General features: G+C 40.9%; 1 protein-coding gene and 1 long non-coding RNA gene across 3 annotated transcripts in view; one reads left to right on the plus strand and one right to left on the minus strand.

The window, feature by feature from the left end:
- The window catches only part of LRFN2 (leucine rich repeat and fibronectin type III domain containing 2), a 225,679-nt gene extending 225,477 nt beyond the window's left edge, over positions 1 to 202 (minus strand). For both annotated transcript variants that reach the window (XM_057429997.1, XM_057429996.1), the window contains exon 1: positions 86 to 202. The gene's annotated coding sequence lies outside the window, so the exon portion shown is untranslated. The remainder of the gene's footprint in view (positions 1 to 85) is intronic.
- LOC130610278 (uncharacterized) lies at positions 128 to 19,806 on the plus strand. The gene is made up of 3 exons (XR_008975018.1): positions 128 to 246; positions 11,499 to 11,588; positions 19,417 to 19,806. It is a non-coding gene; the product is annotated as an uncharacterized LOC130610278 (long non-coding RNA).
- Positions 19,807 to 20,299: the final 493 nt, after the last annotated feature.

Below are 20,299 nucleotides of genomic sequence, written 5' to 3' on the forward strand. Positions count from 1 at the left end.
GGGAAAAAAAAAAAAAAAAACAACAAAAACCCACCAAAAACCCACCCGAGAGAACTAGCAGGCAGCTTCAGGAATTTCTTCTTACCTCTTCTGACGATGCAGCATACAGTAAGTGCTTTGTAATGCATGGGAATCCTTGCAGGCACGACTCAGACCCCTCACTTCTGAAACAAATATGTAGCACAGGAAAGAGAGGAAAATCAGACACCAGAGCAACGAAGGCTACCAAAAGAAGCTATTAAATAAGTAAGAGTGTCGGAGGAGGCTTGAGTAGGAGGGAGAATAGCTGGTACAGAAAGAGGCATCCAGACTCCTGGTCTTAACACAGATTGTCTCTGTAATTAGGTGGCAAAGCACTGCCTTCTAAGCCACTGCGTAATAATAGAAACCTAAGCAGCCTGACATGCTAAACCCTCAGGAGCTACACTCAACGTTGTCAGTGCAAAACGTGTCAGTTCTCTGAGGGCGGGGAAGCTGAGGGAAAAGGGAAGGAGGGAGAAATTTTTCTGCAAAATGCACAAGCTGCAGCTGCAAAGAGCTCTCAGGTGCTGCCAGTGCCTGAAATGTTACAGTCAAAGCTGTATATATCTGTATATATACGTATATAGAGAGATATACAATATGTGGTACCAAGGACATGGTTTAGTGGCACTAGGTTAATGGTTGGACTTGATGGTCTTAAAGGTCTTTCCCAACCTTAACTAGTCTATAATTCTGTGATTCTAGTAACACTGTCAGCTCCATTCATGCTATTAAATACTAGAAGAATTTGCCCTTGTTATATCTTAGTAACTTAAATGAAAAAGAGTATGTACAAAGGTTTTCTGTGTTAAATACTATTATTTCTAATGCTGGTGTCAAGAAGTAGTTCTCCCTTTGTACTGAATAATATTGGAATGTCTAAATAAAACCTGAATTAAGATAAAAGAACTCAGGAGGATTCATCAGCCTTTCCCATTTACTGGCAGGTTCCTCTCTACAGCCCCCCAGACACAGAGACACAAATTTTCTTCTGCCTTCTTTAGTTGAAGAGGCTTCTGCACAGAGCCAGGGAAAAGATGAGCACTGACTAAATAAGAGTAGGCAAAACCCCAGCTCGTTCAAATTACCACACACCAGTATCAATACTCCAACAAACAGAACAATTTATAATGTACATGGAAGGAATAAAGAAAAAAAAAAAAAAACAAGGAAGAAGGATAATTTTACAGTGGAAATTTACCTGGAAATTGCAGCCCTGGCTCTTACATATGGTGGGACACCATTTAGTCCAGTATCCTGCTTCTGGACAGTCATCAGTACTACACACCTCCAAGGAATTTGTACAGTCAGGGCTAGACATCCAGGTCTAACCTGTTCATGGGCAAAGCTCCTCCTTAATCCCTGTTCTTTAAAGATTAGTTAGTTCACTGAAGCATGAGCAGGAGGACTGTCTACCTCTGCATTTCCAGATTAAACATGTAAGGTCTGATTCTGAGGTTGTTTGTAGTTAGTGTAAAGTACATGTCTTTTTAGGCATCCCAAATCTAAAGAGAAAAAAATCTTCTGATGCTTTGTAAATAATCCAGTATGAAAAAAAGGCATGAGTTCAGAAAAAGCTCCAGTATTTCAGTCTGGAGAGTGAGAAGCATATTGTTATAGAGTCATCTACCCTAGTTACTCTCCTCATTTACTCCTGGTGGAAACACCAGATATATCTTCAGAGGCCATCCTGTGCAGGTAGGAGAACCATGTCACTCAGCTAGTAGGTAGGTATTAAATTTGGCCTCTAGAAGGTCAAACTAGACTGAATTGAAAACTTTGGAGACTTCTTGAAAATGATTGCATAAAGTGACACATACTTTTTTGGAGGGGCTTATGAAGAAGATTCTGCTGCAAAATTCAGATCCCTTACTGTTATCAGTCTCACTCCTCTAGTCTATGCCTGCTGCATTCCTTGGGGGACCCTCTGTACCTCTAAGGTGAAGCTGCAGATGTTGCACTTAAGAGAGTTACAGTGTGCTAAAAGAGAGGAGTACAATTGCCTGTTCTGCAGCCTATACAGCTTTCCTTGGTTTTATGTGGAGCAATGCTGAAAGGCTTTTCTTAGGAGGAAGACCAAGAGTTACAGTTGTTCATAACCTTACTGAGCACTGAAATAAACAGTGTGGCCAAAGAAAGAGTTGAGAGGCTGGTAACTGCTAACTAGGCATTAAGAATCTTAAAATATTACTTCAATTACTAGATGGCTAAGACATGAATTTAGGAAGCTAACTTTAAACAAAGCTCCTGGGAATCCTGGGCCAACCATGTTGGCTAGAAAATCGAATCGAAGCTCTAATCATGTCAGTGACTTCTAAAATAAATGTCAGTGCATCACAGACAGAGAAGACATCTCTTAATGACATCAGGAATTAATAACAGAATCTGGGTCTAGTGTTTCAGAGTCTGGTTTGAAAGCAAAGTGTTATTTGCAATGACAGAAATCAGTGCACTCCAAAAATCCACCAAAAACCTTTCACCAACTACAGTTGTGACAGTGATGATTTCCTGGGAAAAAATAAAGGTGATACAATCCTGGCAAAAAGTCACCCAAAAAGGATTTTCATGAGGCTGTGGTGTGGTGGGTTCCCAGTGTGCTTTCTAGTTTTCCTTGATAGCCTTCAGACTTAAGTCAGAATTTTCTGGTGTTCATCCCATAGCTTCTTATCTCTGCTAATCATCCCTGATATACACTGCTTTTCTCCCAACTAAGGAGCTTCTCAGTGAATCAGCCTCTTTCTTCTTTGGCCGTTCTAGCGGGAAGGGGGCTACCGCTTTCATTTTGTCTTTTGCTCAGGCCTTCCCTCTTTCCAATCCTGCCTTAGCTCAGAGTCAGCCAAGATGCTTGCTTTAAATACATCTGCTCTCATTTCCACCTCCTGTGGATTCCTGTTGCCACCCAAAAAGACACAGAAGAAATCTTGTTCTGCTGAGGTAGTGAACTTCTCACAGGCCCACAACACTTGCCCCTGGAAAAAGCTTTTAAGGTTCAGTATCCCATTCCGGACTTAGATCTGGAAAGTACGTGAGAGGCCATGACTATAGATTATTAACTCCGTGTTTACTGAACCTTGCTGAACAGCTGAATCTTTCAGTGATGCAGCAGTTTCTGTGCCCCACCAAAGTGCATAATTTGTATATGAAAGGATCTTATAAAGCCCTTACAGCCACATTCATGTAAGTTCCCTTTTACAATGACAACCAGCAAAAAGACCTATCTTGACACAGAAGTTTTGTAATAGGGATGTTCTCCTTTAACATACAGTGCCAGGTACAATACCCAAACCCAAGAAAAGTGTGAACTAGGACAGCAGAGCATGACAAAAAAGTAGAACCTATATGCTTTCGCAACCTCCAGGGCAACTTTACCTGCCACAAATATTATTCTCCTTTCCAAATCTAGCAGAGAACATGTTGAAGCCTTTAGCCGTCTGATTGATAATACAATTTAAAAATTACATGTAGACATTAGCAATTCCCATTTCTTGCCCATCCCCTTCCAGACTGAACTAGTCAGCACTGGTCCACATGACTCTTTAATCAATGGCTATCAATCAATTACACTGATTGAAGGACAATTTAAAAAACATTTGGTCTGCAACCCTACTGATGAGAACAGTTATCAGGAGCTGAATCTGCCTGGTTTCAAACACTGGAGATTTGAGAAAAAAACCCTGTAAATGTCTTGGGTGCTGTTCAGCTCAGGTCTTTACAAATCACTGAATAGCTGTTTGCACATGTATATGCCAGTATAAAATACCCTTCTCACATCCCCCACCCACACATCCCTCTGCTTTTAAAAGCAGCCCCAGCCAACAGACAAAATGAATATGCATTTTTTCCATTTCATGCATTTTATCGTGGGGAAATCCTAGTCCCAGATTTCTAGACCCAGAGACAGAACAGAAAGCAGGAGCTGTTTCACAGTGCAGTGGGAAAAAAAAAAGGATTCTTGAGGTTGTTAATGAGACAAAGGCAGCACAGAAGGTCTCTTTTGCAAAGCACTGTTATAAAAAGCATAGGAAATATGAAGATGAGCTTCTTTAAAAACACTCTAACAACAGTCTTTCATTGTCCATCTTGTAGTTTAATGGAGAAGGGTTTCCAAATACCAGGAAGCATTTTTTTTTTCAGATCATAAAATCAGTTACATATTCATAATCTACTCTATTTTAAGCATTCATCTCAGCTGGCATAATCAGGATACGTATGCTAGCCTTAAGAAGTTCCACTATAACTTTGTAGATGTTCTGAAAGAAGGTCAGCATAATATTCTTATCCAGGGTTATTATTCTTTCCAGGTTCTCCCCTTACAAGCAAGGAAATCCTTGTACTTCTGTTTTACATAATCCGATGTCTGGCTCAGTGAGTGAAATTTAATGCCCTTTGATTGATAGGTTAGGACCAGAAGCAATTGTTACAGGCATCTCATTTCACCTTCTGAATAACCTCAGTTATATAAATCCTCTCTGTGGCTCCTGCATCCATCTTCATACTACTGGCTGATATAGAAAATATCTTTTATAAAGACAGTTGCTTGATTTAATGATTTCAAGTGATGGAGCATTCATCCCCCACTCTTTTTATAGAGTCAGTCCAATTTGTAATTGCTGTCATTATGAAAAAAATTCCACACCTCAGTTTGTTGGTCAGCAGATTGTCTGTTATTAAAAGCCCAAAGTGATAATTATGAATTATAGCTGGAGATCTCCTGATCAGAAAACTCAAAATGAGGAATAACAGAAATTTCTCCCAGATAAGTAGATTTTTTCCACTGAGGGCAAAAAAGTGCTACTCAAGACCAATGCAGTCTAACTAAATAAACAAAAAAACCCAAACAACTAAACTTCTTGTTTAATGGCCATCTATTTCAGCACAGTGTTCATCAGAATAAAGAGACTGGCCTTGTCAGTGCTTTCCCATTTCTTTTGATTTGGTGGAAAATACATTAGCTTCCACAGTATACCTGGAGGCAGTGGTACTCTGCCGTCTTCCCTTCGGGAAGCACGACCTCATCCTGGCAGGTTTGAAGCCTCTGGCATTGATTCTTTCTGTGGGCAGAGTGCGCCTAATCACCAACAAAATCCAGAGGAGCAGCAGATGCTTCACATGCAGTCAGTTCAATAAAGACATGGCACAAGATGAATGTGGATAAGAATCTTCATTTTATATTTTGACCCTTGCCACATAGAGCAAGGTATAGTAATGTTTTTTACTATTGAAAGAGGATATGCAGACTTGTCATATAACAGGGGGCCCTGCTCAGAGAAGATGCTGTTAGGCTGTAATCCTCTGTTACAGACAACAAGAGCAGTGTAAGGGAGGTTAGGCTCTCCACTACCCTGCCTGGGGCTTGCTGCAGCGATTCCCTTACCAATAGCATATTTATACCAGCTGAACCATTTGTCTGCATGCACTGTTACATGATACATATTTTTTTTCTAATTGTCACATTAAAAACTGTTTGGATGAAGACAAGGTTTGGTTGAGGTTTCTTAACCTCTAAGGAAAGAGGAATCAGGAGACATTAGGGACAGGTAACCCTTAGACAGGATTTGTCAACCAGGGATAATGTTGTGAAACCACTCTTATGCTAATCACATCAGAAGACAGGTACTCTAGCATACAGTGAACAAGAGCCCATATCTAGGACAAGATCAGCTGCTTAAGCTGTTTATGAACAGTCCTGATGCTGTCAAATTTGTATGTCTCAGCTATGGAAAGGAACGGTTACAATTTTGTATCTAAATAAATAAAAACACATAGGGGAGGTAAGAATCTTTTGGCCAGACTCTTGTTTTGTGCCAAAACTACAGCCATCACCATAAATAAAGTCAGTATTTGCTAACAGTTGCCCCATTATAGCTTGAAGGTGGCAAATGAATGAATCTGTCAATAGTCCCAATAATCTGCATTGTAAATTGTGTGGAGAGGACCATTCTGCCCAGTCACAAAGCACTTAAGTTTCTGTGGTCACAATTATCTGCAAGTTCTTAGGCTTGCTAAGGATGGATGCAGGCACTTAACAGGAAGAATCCCAGACCTGTGAAAGGAGTTAAGACTGTATCATAAGGCTTGCAGTACATAGAGCAAAAGAAACAATACAAGGGGATATTTTTCTTAGTGAAGTTTAAGCATGATGCAAAATGTTGGTTTTGCCTTCCTAAAACAAATTTTACATTACTGTGGCAAATTATTTTGGGTGGGACACAAGAAAAGCATCAATAACCAATGTGGAACATCCATTAACTAGGCTGCATGAACTTGGGATCTGACTTGGATCCTGATGGATATGTGAAAGTTTGATGCAGAAAGGAGTGGCAAACAGAAAGGAGTGTGAAAGCCTCAGAGACAGTGCCATCCCCTAGAAGGCAGTGTATGACCTCTGCCTGCTACACTGGGCCCCAGATCGGTGTGAAGATGGGCTCCTTCATGCTCCCTCTTCCTGAGCCTTGTGCCAATAAAGTGGGTGAATGCAGGAAGGAGGTCTCCACAGTTTCTTCCTGGCTCTCATTTGAGACCTTGGAAGCCTCTGCAGGCTGTGCAGGATGTGCAAGATCTTCCTCCTCCCATTTGTGAGCACAAACACACAAAGAAAGGAGGAGAAGTAAATTTTGAGGTACTGCACAGGGCAGCAGTGTCAGGCTAACAAGTGATTTGGATTCCTCTTACAGCCTCTGTTCCTATTCGGTACCTTCACAGGAAAAGAAGGAAGGAGAAAATGAGTCCTTATCATCTTAATTCTTACTTGCTTACTATATATCCTCTTACTAATTTGCTTCTTAACATTAAGTGAAATCAAAGAGAAAAAGGCAGCTGTCTTAAAAACATCAGTGAATGCAAGACCTAAGTAAAATTACCTAAATGTGAGTTGTGATCAGAAAGAAGCACAGCAAGAACTACTTGTCTGTCAGAAGCAACAAGGGACACAGAGTAAATTCTGAAGTTTCTTTTTATCTCATGCACAGTATGAAGATAGGCTAGCATTTTTGAGTTCAGTACAGAATATTTTGAGATTTTTTTTTATTGCCCTCTGTGCTTTCAGCTTCTTCAGGATGTGGGACCTTCAGTGGCATCTGAGTGTCCTGGGTAGTAATCAGTGTAAAATTTCCAATGTAAAAACTCTAGGAATCCAATTTTTAAAGTTAATTTGATCTATACAGGTTGGAAAAATCTTTTCATGAGTTGCTGCTTCTCTTCCAAAGCCTCCTCAATCTCTCATGTTCACAGATAACACATGGAAGACAGTCTGTACTTTCTAGAGCATTGGAATGTATAATTTCTGTATTTCTATATAAAATGCTAAATATTCATAGCTAGGTCAAATTAAATGAGTTTCTTATGCTGATATTCTTTTCAGCTTATTTTCTCTTCCCTCAGATGACACCTGTCCTGCTACTATGTGTCTCTCACCTCCAGAGACTTCACCTTTATCTAACGTTCAATGCGAGCTCAGCTTCAGATCAGAATGAAGGGAAAACACAGTTTTCAGAAGGACTTGATTACTGATCAACTGCTGTGTCTTTATCACAGTTGCATTGTAAGAGAGATGGAAAATACCTTGTGGTTACAGACATGAGACAGACATACAATAAGGCTTGGAAATTGGTGCACTACAGAGCAAATAAATACTCTCTAGACATTAATAGGAAGCTATTCTGAAAGAGCTACAGAAATCTGTAAGAAATCAGGCACATAAATGCACAAACTAGAATGAGCATTTCTTGCTTTCTTTTTGACAGATGCCCTTTTTTATGTACATAAGATTGAACATGAGACCAACAGAGAAAAAGCCAGTATCTCCACATTTGTCTTGTATGTGGAAATCATTGTCCTGTAATTGGGCATAAAATAGAATGCTTAAAACTTATTGACAATTACTGTACAGCTGGATGAAAAACTATGGAGAGAATAATTGTTTTCACAAGGATTAGCTTAAAATATTAGAGGTAGAAGATACTGGGAGAGCATGTACGGCTGGGCATTATAGGATGAAATTTAGTCAAGTGAAAAATCCTCAATAAGTGTAAGAAAAGGTGACATTATACAAGGCATGCATATATATACAGAGATGCACACAAAGTCTGTCATAGCTGGAGAGCTGCTTCAGATACTTTGAGGTCTGTCAAAGGCTACAACACTTCAAAGGTGACCAATAACAATCAAAAGAGAGCCTTCCACATCTACAGGACTTATAAACTAGATGGGATGTTGGACAGATGGATCCCTGAAGAGAATTGGGCCCTTTGATCATTGTTTTGGTTCAAGCAGACTCCCTGGCATCAGACCCTGTCGAGTTGTGGAATGGCTGATGACACAAGACCTTGCAGGGAAGCCTATTCCAGCCATCCCTGTACTGCCCACTAAATTAACTGATGCTGGATCGGGCCTCTAGTTAAGAGCACTTCACACAGAGCATATCTTTAGACTACATCTCTATCACACACTTTGTACTGCTTTAAATTAAATGGAAGAGCTAGGACCTGGCTACAGAAGCATTTACACCTGCTGCAAACAGATGCTGTCAAGCTGACACCATCCTGCTTTACAAAAGGAGGTAGACGAGGGCTGGATGCACCCCAAAGCATCCCTCTCTCTAGATCTCACACCTGCTCCCTTGCTGAAGTGGGAGATGGTGCAGCAGGAAGGAAAGGGTAGAAATGCTCCAATGGGTTTACTTCTTCCATACTGTGAAAATGCTTTGCAATCTACCTCAATGGTTTAATTCCTGGTTTGCAGTAGAGGAAATGGGGGAAATAGAGGTACTATCACATCTCCCATAGTTCCTGGGAAAGGATAGGTAATTTGTCATAGCAAAATGAACATTAAAAAAAATAAATAAATAGGGAGTGGTAGAGCCAAACTAACCAAATGTGGAAAGAGAATAGGGACCAAAAGCATATGGATGAAACAGGAAATTGGAGCATGAATGGGAACATCATGAAGGGTTTTCAGACTTTCAGACATGTGTCTAAGAACAGAGAATTTGAGTGAAGGAAGAGGAGTCTAGAGCATAGGATAAAAGAAAGGAAAGAAAAAAAAGTGTGTGGAAATGTTAAAAGTGAATTGGTAAGGGAGCCAAAAGGGGCAGGAGGCATTTATGGTTATCTTCTCCCTTTCTATTCTGGGAAGCAGTTTAAGTATAGGCTCATGGCTGTAGCACCACCAGGCAGCATAAACCCACTTTGTGGGTCATCAGTGAAGTGTATAAACATTTTTTGAATGCTTTCCCACCATCTTGTGTATTAACATGAGTACCTTGAATTTGAGGTGGGTGCTTCTGAACAAATAAACATAACAAGAACTACCTGCTTCACAGAAGCTAACTAGAGATAATCTGTGCGATTATAAAAGCTATGCACCTGAAATAGTAATTTATTTTGTGCCAAAAGTTTCAAAACAAGCAGTCTCTTTAGTTAGGAGATTGTATTTTATGGAATCCAGAACAATTTCCCCTATAAAAAAAAGTGAAAGCCTTCCCATGGTAATAAAACCATAATGTTTCCTGACTGTCTGATGAGAATGCATTTTGAGAAGCCTGATGTGCAGTCAAACAGCAAATTATTTCTGCTTTCACGTGATATGTGTGCTTTTCTCTTATTTATGCAGGCAGAAAAGAGGTATATTTTTATATATATATATATGTGTTTCAGTTTTAGCAGTGCGTTCCTTTTGATCAAGCACCCCACTGCTTATAGAGAGCACAGAAGAGCAAAAATAGAGGCAGACATTAAAAAGTGGAGAGGCAGTGCACAGTGCTGGGATCCAGGGCTCAGCCCTCCCTTCTCCGCTCCAGGGTTTGTGTGGGGAAGCTCCAGGACCAGTTTCCATCACCAGCTGCACAACAGTGTGATGCACCAGCAGACAGTGAAAAGCAGCTCTGTCACTCTCAAGTAACGTCTCCGGCTGGGAGCAAAGTCCTCTTATTTACACAAGGACCATGGCTCAGCCACAGACAGCGTTCAAAAAGACATCAGCCAGAGGACAAACAGTAAGAGCCACACCATGACTTGGCACAAAATACGGTCACAGAACATGAAACTCATTTTCAGTTTTACATGATTAACTAAAATTTCCACACAGTTCTTGGACTATCCAGTTGCTCATAAATGGAAATTCAGGTTTTGGTGCAGGTGGTTACCTTATGCATCCACATCATATTTGTATGAGACAGGCCAAGAGCAAAATTATTTAACAGATACCCTTATTCCTGGATAATGGGAACACCCATGCAAAGATGATGAGTTAGGTATTCAACTGCCACTGCTGCCAGTAGCAGCTAGGTGCCAAACCTGCTAAGGCCAAGCAAAAGAGCCCACTGAGAGCTCACCTGCATTGTCAGGCATGCAAACAGAAATTTGATCTGAGTTGTCAAACAATTGACATTTCATAGAAAAAAGACCTTCAAATCACACAGAAATGTACAGCACCTTCCTCAGTGGGTTTTGGATCAGACCTTACTCAACACAGTGTTGGCTGTATGCTTTGTTTTTTGATAAATTTCCTTCTCCTTGATGTGTATATTTTAATAATTCCACCAAATAGGCACATGCACTGGCAAGTATGTTCTATTTATGCAGCAGGACAGCATTCCTATTGCTGGGAACCAACCCATTTGCAGTGAATCTCATTTATCTACCCTCACAGAGTATAGCTTTCCTCAGGTGCAGTACAAAGGCTGAGCCAGTTAACTACAAAACTAACCCAGCTAAAAATAAGCAGCTTCCCAGAAAAAGAAACAGCTGTGCTCTCTACCTCTCACCCTTTATTTATTTATTTATTTATAATTTATTTATTTAAAATTAGTTATCTTTTCACTGCTGTTTTCCAGTCTGAAAGAGACATAGTCCTAATCTAAAATTTAATCCTAAACCTTAACTCATTCATCTCTTTTTAACCCTTATGTGTAATCAGTGGTTTCATCAGATCAGGTTTTTAAAACAATACAAGTAGGACCAAGCTCTAAGGCAAGTAGGAATGAACATAACATGCAGAGTCATTCAAAGAGTAGTTTTCTTTACGTTCATCTAGAGAAGAAACTGTAAAAGGGTAAAAATTTTTCAAAAGCTGGGGCTCTTCTCAAGCATAGTTAGTCTCTTCAAACCTGAAATTTCGTTGAAAATTCAGATTTTTCCCTATTGAGAGTTTCATATGAAAGAAAATTACCTCCTTTAAAAATACTGTTTCAAGTGATTTTCATGTGAAAGTTATGGGTTTGGTATATGTTTCAAACCATACTACTGCTTTCTCAAGATGGATTAAGTTACAAGGTGTATAAAAGCAAAACTGTGAAAATTAAATTGACCAAATTAAATTTCATTGAACTGTGCAATTCCCAATTCAGTGCTATTATCTAAAAGGTTAAATCAAGACTCAAAGCAGCACTGAAAATGAAGCCAAGATCCCAAGTGTACTGAAGTTCATCTCAAATACATGGTGGCTGTGCCATGTTTCTTATTGAGTATTTCCCTTTGCAGTCATACAAACTGCTGTCCCTGATGGCAGCAAAGAAACCTAATCATGCGAATTATTTAAGAAAACCAGAAGCGCATATGTCTGTTAACCAGGTTCAGAGCATGAATGAGGAAAAGTTCCTGTGGTGGGAAGTAATCAAACTGAAATTGAGGTCAAAGACAACCTGTAGAAACTGCATTTTGTTAGGCAGTGTCAAGCAAAGGTGGTGAAAAATCTTCAGAAGTCCACTAACCACATAATGATTAAGATTCAAGCTCATCTCTTCTACTATTAACTCCAGCTGCAGCCAGATTTCCAGACCAGGAGTAACATCACTAATGTAAGGCTATGACTACATGTAAGTCTTTTTTATGCTATCTGAAGTCATACTGAGGTTTCAGTAGAGAACTGTGACAGGATTAGAATTGAAAAGGCTTCATTTTTACTGAAAAAAAAAAAGAAGTATAATACACATTCAACCTTTAAAAACCTTTAGCAAGTCCTCCCCTCTTATTTTTTACCAGCTCTATGCATGTCACACAACTTCTGCTCTAATGGCACTATTTCATAAAACCTCTGTTAAAGGTACAGAGAAGGGGTGTGGTTAGTAGGTCGAGAGAGGTCCTCCTTCCCCTCTACTCTGCCCTGGTGAGACCCCATCTGGAATATTGTGTCCAGTTCTGGGCCCCTCAGTTCAAGAAGGACAGGGAGCTGCTGGAGAGAGTCCAGTGCAGGGCAACAAAGATGATTAAGGGAGTGGAGCATCTCCCTTATGAGGAAAGACTGAGGGAGCTGGGTCTCTATAGTTTGGAGGAGACTGAGGGGTGACCTTATAAGTGTCTATAAATATATAAAGGGGGAGTGTCACGAGGATGGAGCCAGGCTCTACTCAGTGGCAAACAATGATAGGACAAGGGGTAATGGGTACAAACTGGAACCCAAGAGGTTCCACTTAAACTTGAGAAGAAACTTCTTCTCAGTGAGGGTGACGGAACACTGGAACAGGCTGCCCAGGGAGGTTGTGGAGTCTCCTTCCCTGGAGACATTCAAAACCCGCCTGGACACATTCCTGTGTAACATTATCTAGGTGTTCCTGCTCCGGCAGGGGGATTGGACTAGATGATCTTTCGAGGTCCCTTCCAATCTCTAGCATACTGTGATACTGTAAAAGCAAGCAATTTGGAGGCATGTAAGATTGAGTCTGGATTTACTGTATGTATTAGAGAAGATGGTCCAAAAGTGAAGACATGTTCAGCTGAAGGCTGGATATCCAGATTGCAGAGTCAAGCTGTCAGATTCAGGAGGATGCTGCAAGTCAAAATTTCCTGAATAACCTGACACAAGGTCTTTATCAAAAGCAGGAGAGATGAAATTGCTCAGTTCACATTCCCCCTTTGAGAGGGGCTGTTGCTTATTCTTTTAGTCATCTAGTGGCTGCACTTCGATGCAGTAATGTGTAAAGCCTGACAGGATAAATGCAAAGTATGCGTGCAGACTGTATGTATGTCATACCTTCTACACAGACTCCTGAAAGGAAACAATTTCAGTTCTACTACTGAAGTTGTTTGGAGCTCCCCTGTATGATACCCTGATAAATAACGTATAGAGAAACCCTTCATGGAATATGTTCAGTGGGCAGTCTCTCTCCACCTCCAGCTTCTAGGAAAAGTCAAACAAGAAAGAGTAAATTGAAAATGGCCGAAGTTTGAACCCTTAAACTGTGATAAACCACCAGACACACAAGCACTGATGCAGTTCTGCTACTCAAGTCCGATGCAGAGACTTGTCTAGGGAGCATGAACCAACCTGAAAGCACATACATAAATGTCTGAAACAGCCCTAAAAAAGATGCAAAAAGTGGTATTAAAGGATTCATGGTCTCCACCATACTGTTCCTTGCCTTTATTGTGGGCTACAGAGCCCAGTAAAGCCACCATGGTGGTTTCGTGAAACAACTTTGCAAGTGTTCACTGTGTAGTGTGTGACTTCTTGCTTTTGTTCATTTTGTGAAATAAACTGCACACTTCCTTGGGCGGGGAAGGATAGGGGAGGCCAGGTCAAAAGTCCAGCCTGTGCCTGTGAAATGAGGCTAATAAATCTGGATTTTGTTCACAGGTCTGCCCGCCTATATCTGTAGAGAGCAGCAGGTACATCTCAGGTCAGGGTTATAAAAAGCATAGCTATCCATTCCCTAAGATCCAACTCACCTCTGTGCAGAGGTTCAGCACACTGACTTTGTCTTACTGTTCTTCACGGCTTAGTGAATCAGTGACCCCATGCTAGCTGTCTGGGTTTGTATCATGCTTGAAATGTACATCTCACAGGAAATGTACTAACATGCAATTGTCTCTTGAACATCTCTGTCCAATCTTATAAAGTGAACTGCAATTATTTTTACATGTTCTATATGTTGAGGGCCTAGAATTTATTTGAAAAGTATTTTCCCTCAGGAAAAAAAACCAAAACATGTTACTTCTCCTCTTTCCTTATTGTTTAAGAAACACAGAATGCCATAGTTAAAGCCTGTTTTCATAATATTTTCTGAGCCTGTAGAGTTTAGTAGGATCTAGGGAATATACTTTCAGTTTTTGTTGTCATGTCCAATATACCTCTATTATATTGATAGAAAAATATGTTCACTCTTTGTCTATTGCCAAACCTTGTGCAGTAGACGAAGTGTCTGTTCTATTATGTAGAAGTAACTTGCTTAACTTGGAGCTGGGAAGATTCATGGTGGGTTAAAGCGCACTTTGTGAGAGATGATTCAGGACTCGGTTTTCCATGGAAGGGGAAGAGGGGAGATGGTATTCTTCTCCAAAATGCAATGGAACCATGCAAGCAATGTAGAGCACTACAGTCCACCTAAAGTATCAGGACAATTGTCTGACCATTTTAGTTTTAATTCATTTGAATAGCAGCAAGGCTGCCCAGGATGAGAGATCAAAATCTTTGTAAAATTAGCTTGTGCAAGTATTTGGCTCAGGGCATCTTGGAGTAGATTTAAATAGCTCTTTAGGACTTTGAACACCACTGAAAAAGTCCTGAGCTGAATTAAGATCAAGCTTCCTTCCGAGAGCAGCTGAACCCCTGCCTCCAGAAATTGACTTTCCACTATAAAGTGACAAGCAGTGCCAGAGATGCACTGCCCTGTATTATAGTCCTTCTAGCTTGAAAGAGCTGGGGTTTGCAGTATGCAGCATGGCATTTCACAAAGGAGGGCAAAACAAAAAAGAGTAACCCAATCCCTCACAACGAAAACACAGTGACCTCATGCTTCTCTGCAGATATTTCCTCAAATTATAAAAGTTCTATATTGGCAGAGCAGAAAACAAACAGGAAAGAATCATATCATCTGAATTAGAAACAGAAAAAAAATACCAAGGTTAAGGAAAAATATCTTAAGCATAAGGGGAAAGAAATATCTTAGGAAAGGGGAGTCTTATATACAATACTCTTTCATCTTTCCATCCTACCTTTTCCCTTTCCCTGTTCTCCCCAGATAACTTAGCCAAATGGTCAACTAAATCCAGCAGGCAGATGAAGGCCTGAGAAGTACAAAGAAACCAATACCACAAAACCCAGCAGGTGGGAGGAAGAGCCATTATTTTTGTCCTTGATGAGAGCAAGTGCCTGTAGTGCTGTCTCACCAAGTGCTATCTCATCAAGTGCAAACTTTATAACTGCCATTAACTGGACATATAAAAGACATTAACTGGAAGTTGCTTCTGTCCATCCACTCAAATCAAGCAATCCCTACAACATAGTATTGGTGTATACAGAGATCTGGTGTGCACACTACTCGGAGAAAGCTATTTTTTTTTTTGTTGTTCTGCATTCCGGAATATGCCCATGTATTACAAGAAGTTTCTCAGCAGGAAAAGATAATTCTATGTATTGCAAAGATGAATGAATAAATACCTGTTCAAGATGCAGGACCCTAGCCAGAATTAGATATTTGACCCAAATCACCAGAACTGTGTTTTAATTTGTGTGATAGTAAATCAGGTGTGCTGAAACTTCTTGTACATGAGCCATGGGACTGCTGGGACATTAAAGTGAATAGACCATAAAATTTGATTTGATAACTCTAGTAAGGAAGTGCTGCAGAAAATGAACAATCATGAATTTGTAACACATTTTTAACCAACAGGTCCATGTTTTCTTTAAACATTTAACTAGAACAAGTGCTAGGTGAAAGTTCTGAGAAAAACAGTGTGTACCGTGAGGACTGATATTCTGTAAATAAGTATTTTTCTGTTTCTTCTCAAAAGTAATGATGTTTGCCTAAATACTGTCCTAGCAGCTACTCTTACCTCAAGAGCATTCTCGATACTCTAAGAAGGACAGATGAAGCAAAGTGTCTGTGCTTTATCTGCAGGAGGGGTGGGATTTTCCTCGGAGGAACAGAGCTGGTACCACTTCACAGAAGTCACTGCAGACATCAATATGATCCTGAATCATTGGGTGTCTCTCTTCTTGCTTTCCTTATATTTATGAAGCATACATGAGAACTGTTGGCCTGTTTAGATTTCAGCATCAAGAATAGACTTCATGTGCAAGTCTTTATGAGAATCATAGCCTCAGAAGTTGAACATGACGTTAGCGGGCTTTAATATTCAAAGGTCACCATGGAAGCTGAATTCTGCCATCCCTTATCCCTCTCTTCTGCAGGGTAATTAGATGAGTGATTGCCCTTTAAAGCAGTGTGGTACAGAAGAAACCAAACCATCAGCAATGGACCCTACGCTTCAAAGTCTGTCAAGAGCAAACAAGCCAAGAAAGCCATTTCTTTAATTAAAAAAAAAAAATATTTATGGCTCAAGACATGAATAAATATATGTTGACATAAATCTTCTTTGTGAATTGGAACAATATTTTAGGCTACTTGCAGGTCTTGGATGTAGTAATGCTTTTTGCCCCACAAGCCAAAGATTTAGTAAAGCTCTCTAGCCATAGAGAGATCTGATGCTGCTTCATGGAATGACAGTCTAATGGGGAAGTGGTGTCTATCATGTCCACAGGGCACTTTGTCAGCACGGTATTGCTCAGTTCAGCAGCAAACTGTGATAAGCAGTGAATTACACAAGTCATGACACTTGAACAAGAAGATAATTAAGAAAAATGATTGATGCAGACAGCAGAAGAGCAACACCTTATTTTGATTACTTGTCTTCACACATGCATGTATCAGAGGATCTGTCTATGGGTAGGGGAGTTATTTACAGAGGCTGGTAAGGGCCCTATTTCTAGTCCCTTCTGGCTGCCATGTGCAAATAAACTATATCTGATCGAGGGGTGGACTTAACAATGGACACTATTGCCCAGGTTATTCATGAGTGTGAAACATGTGCTGCAATTAAACAAGCCAAGCGGTTAAAGCCTCTTTGGTATGGAGGACGATGGCTGAAGTATAAATATGGGGAGGCCTGGCAGATTGACTATATCACACTGCCGACATCCTGCCAAGGCAAGCGCCATGTGCTTCCAACCACCACCGGGTGGCTGGAAACATACAGTGCCCCAGGCCACTGCCCGGAACACTATCCTGGGCCTTGAGAGACAGATTTTGTGGTGACATGGCACCCCAGAGAGAACTGAGTCAGACAATGGGACTCATTTCCGGAATAACCTTATAGTCATTTAGGCCAAAGAGCATGGCATTGAGTGGGTATATCATATCCCCTACCACGCACCAGCCCCTGGGAAAATTGAACGGTACAATGGGCTGTTAAAAACTACACTGAGAGCAATGGGTGGGGGAACTTTCAAGCATTGGGATACACACTTACCAAAGGCCACCTGGTTGCTGAACACCAGAGGATCTGCCAACAGGGCTGGCCCAGCCCAGTCAGAACTTTTACATATTGTAGAGGGGGACAAAGTTCCCATGGTGCATATGAAGAATTTGCTGGGGAAGACAGTCTGGGTTATTCCTGCTTCAGGTAAAGGCAAACCCACTCGTGGGATTGCTTTTGTTCAGGGACGAGGATATACTTGGTGGGTAATGCGGGAAGATGGGGAAGTCCGATGTATACCTCAAGGGGATTTGATTTTAGGGGAAAACAGCCAATGAACTTAATTGTATGCTGTTGCCTGCTGTGTAATACTTTTATAGCCCATCAACCAGATGTCTCCAGGTCACCAGTGACTGGCCCTGACTTCCCTCCAACCATCATCCCAACAGAGAATGAACTTTGATAGAACCAGATGAGTTCCACAGTAAAGGAACGACCAGCATCAGCCGGCAACGATCCAATACTGCACACAGCCTTTCCTGCCCTGAAAGATTGTTACTAGAGATGGAACCTGACATCATGGACTGAATGGACTCAGCAGCATTATAGGGATTGGTCCATGCACTAAGAAAATGATTTTTTTTCTCTTGGTCTGTGTGTATATGGATGTATATATGTGGGAGAGCAATGGTCTATTGAAAATGCGGGATCTGAGCATGACGTGAATGGTAGGGAATAAGGGGTGGATAATGTCCTGGGTTCAGCAGTAGCAGTCATGTTTCTCCTTCGTGGTAGCTGGTGCAGTGCTGTGTTTTGACTTCCAGCCTGGGAACAGTGCTGGTGATACCGATGTTTTCGGTTGTCGCTAAGTGATGTTTACCCTGACCAAGGACTCTGTGAGGCTCATGCTCTGCCAGGGAGGAGGGGAAGCCAGGAGGAAGCAGAGACGGGGCGCCTGACCCAGGCTAGCCAAAGAGGTATTCCATACCACAGCACGTCATGCCCGGGGTGGGGGGTAACTGGGAGTTACCCGGAAGGACACGGGCTTCCGGCTGGGACTCGTTTCTTGGCTGGTGGTATCGCATTCTCTTCCCTTGTTATTTTCTCTTATCATTGTTGTCGTTGGTGGTAGCAGTGGTGATTTGTGTTGTACACTGGTTGCTGGACTGTTCTTGTCTCAACCCGTAGGAGTTGCACTCTTTCGATCCTCCTCCCTGTTCCTCCGGGAGTGGGGAAGGGGAGAGCCCCGGGGCGGGGGGGGGGGGGGTGTGTGTCTCGATTGCTCTCAGCCCGGCACCACTCACTGGGAGTGAGTGAACAAGCTGTCTGGCTGGGGTTTAAACCACGACACAAGCACATTTGACAAAAGCTTTTAAACATTAATTGAACAGAGAATGGCTATAAAGTTGCCTAAATAACTTTTTTGTTTGTTTGTAAGTAAAACATTTCTACATAAAAGGAGTAATTGCTTTCAGTTCCTTTGATGTTGGAAAGCCTCAGTTCTCTGAAAGTTCTTTCTAGAATATAATTCACAACAGAATTATTTGGAAGGGCAAATGAAATTACAAGAACTGGTACTGTGATACAGAATGATCTCTATAAATTTCTCCTCTTTCACTAGAATAATTTTTACATTTCACCACTATTATCAGACAACCACCTCTGCATTGAGGAGCGTTTGACACTGCACAGGTTTCAATAAATAAAATATACAAGGATACATACAGATATTGCTGAGAAAGCACTAGGTATCTTCTGTCACCTCAAACTAGAATGTTTACCTCTGGTTCTATGCTATACCTGCATCTATTCCACTTCACCAGTCTTTCTTTACAATAAGGAAGCTTTCTAAAAATAATATCTGAAGCATCAGTAAAATTAATATTTCTCTATTCTGTGATAAAAGACTGCACTGAGAAACGAGCTCTAAAAAGACAGAAATTACACGTTTACATCAGTATCTGCTGTAATGCAGATCCCTTCAACATTAAGACTGTTTTAATTTTTTTTACTTCTTTCTTCATAGTTTAACCCTATCTTTATTTGAAGGTAACTGTACCATGGCTGAATAGGGATGGACAAGCTTGGAGATATATTTGAATTGTAGCATGTTGAATATTCTGCTGAAATTTCCATTCACCACTCACTCCATCCTCTCCTGGTTATTTTTCAAGACTGCTTGCCATCCTTTCCTAATTCCATCTAGGATCACGCTGGAGGCTGAGATCAGAGAACAATGAATGTGCCCAAGGATCCAGGAAATCACCCCGACAGAGGAAAGGGATGGTTGCAGGAGGAAGAAAAGTGTTCTTCAAAGAGTAAGGTGAGACACCATGAAGATCTGGACAGCAAGCCAGTAGGGGTTAGATGTGCTGAGAAATACAAGGAACAGATGGGAGATGGGGAAGATGCTCAAATACTGTAGGGCATTTAGAATGCTGTGTGAGGAGAAGCAAAAGGCCTCTCTGCTCATGAGGAAGACACCTGACGGTCAGATTGTGACATCAGCTATCCAATGGCATTTCATGAAACTTGCAGCATTTTCCAGACAATCAACATTTCATACTAAAATACAAAAAGTATTGAAACAATTTCCTAATGAGATGGAGTTTTGAAGCATTTCCCCCCCTGAATATTCCATGTAAGGAATAAGTAATGTTTGCAGAGAACTGGGATGTGTGGGTTTGTGGGTGTGTGTGCACGCGCAGAGTGGTTACATCTTGCTACAAGTCTTGCTATAGTAGGTTCAGTCTTCAGACTTGTGTGATGATCAATGACACAGCAGAGAAACAGCATCTGGTCCTTCGGGCTTTGGATGGAGAAAGGTATGAATAGTTTTGCCTCTGACCATATGTCATTTGCATCTTACAGACAAGATATGCCCTTAGCCGTTGGATTATGTGTACCATGTAGTAATAGGATGAAAACTGAATTTCTCAATTACGTTTGTAGATAAACTCAATAAGGCTGTTTACACTTTTCTGTATTGTTCTTTACAAAATTAAAAGAAAAAAACTAACTTGAGAATTTGGCTTTTTGTCCCCAGTGAAGTGGAAAACAAGTGTTGCTGCTGGGATTTTGCCAGAAAT

Source organism: Pezoporus wallicus, unplaced genomic scaffold (genome assembly GCF_028554395.1).
Source record: "Pezoporus wallicus isolate ANWC-B61680 ecotype Strahan unplaced genomic scaffold, APGP_CSIRO_Pwel_v1 contig_5353, whole genome shotgun sequence".
NCBI classification, from domain to species: domain Eukaryota; kingdom Metazoa; phylum Chordata; class Aves; order Psittaciformes; family Psittacidae; genus Pezoporus; species Pezoporus wallicus.